The sequence below is a fragment of the Pygoscelis adeliae genome, unplaced genomic scaffold (assembly GCF_000699105.1).
Source record: "Pygoscelis adeliae isolate BGI_AS28 unplaced genomic scaffold, ASM69910v1 Scaffold853, whole genome shotgun sequence".
NCBI lineage: Eukaryota > Metazoa > Chordata > Aves > Sphenisciformes > Spheniscidae > Pygoscelis > Pygoscelis adeliae.
The window spans coordinates 45121-45435 of NW_008824382.1; the positions used below are offsets into that span (position 1 = coordinate 45121).

Below are 315 nucleotides of genomic sequence, written 5' to 3' on the forward strand. Positions count from 1 at the left end.
GAGGGAGAGGATGGAGTGGAGGTCAAGCACCAGGCAGGTCCAGCGCACGTCAGCGGGGGCTGCTCCCACGAGACCTGGGGAGGAGAACGGCAGGTGGCGAAAGGGAAGAGGGGAAAAGGTCCTACAGACCTCGGCGCGCGGAGCTGGCAGAACGGGGGACGCGTGATTAACGCGGTTAAGTAAGAAGTATTTACCCTGCAAGAACCCCCACCAGGCTCGGCTTGTCTGTGCCGAGATGGGAGAGGGGAAAAACGCGCCTCGTAGCTCGCTACTGCAAGCGCAGGGGTGGGGAAGGACGGACGAGCAGCCCCGCTG

At 63.5% G+C, this 315-nt stretch overlaps 1 protein-coding gene across 1 annotated transcript in view; it reads right to left on the reverse strand.

Moving 5' to 3' along the window:
• CFAP70 (cilia and flagella associated protein 70) overlaps window positions 1-315 on the reverse strand; it is a 27419-nt gene that overhangs the window by 720 nt on the left and 26384 nt on the right. The gene's annotated exons all lie outside the window — the stretch shown is intronic.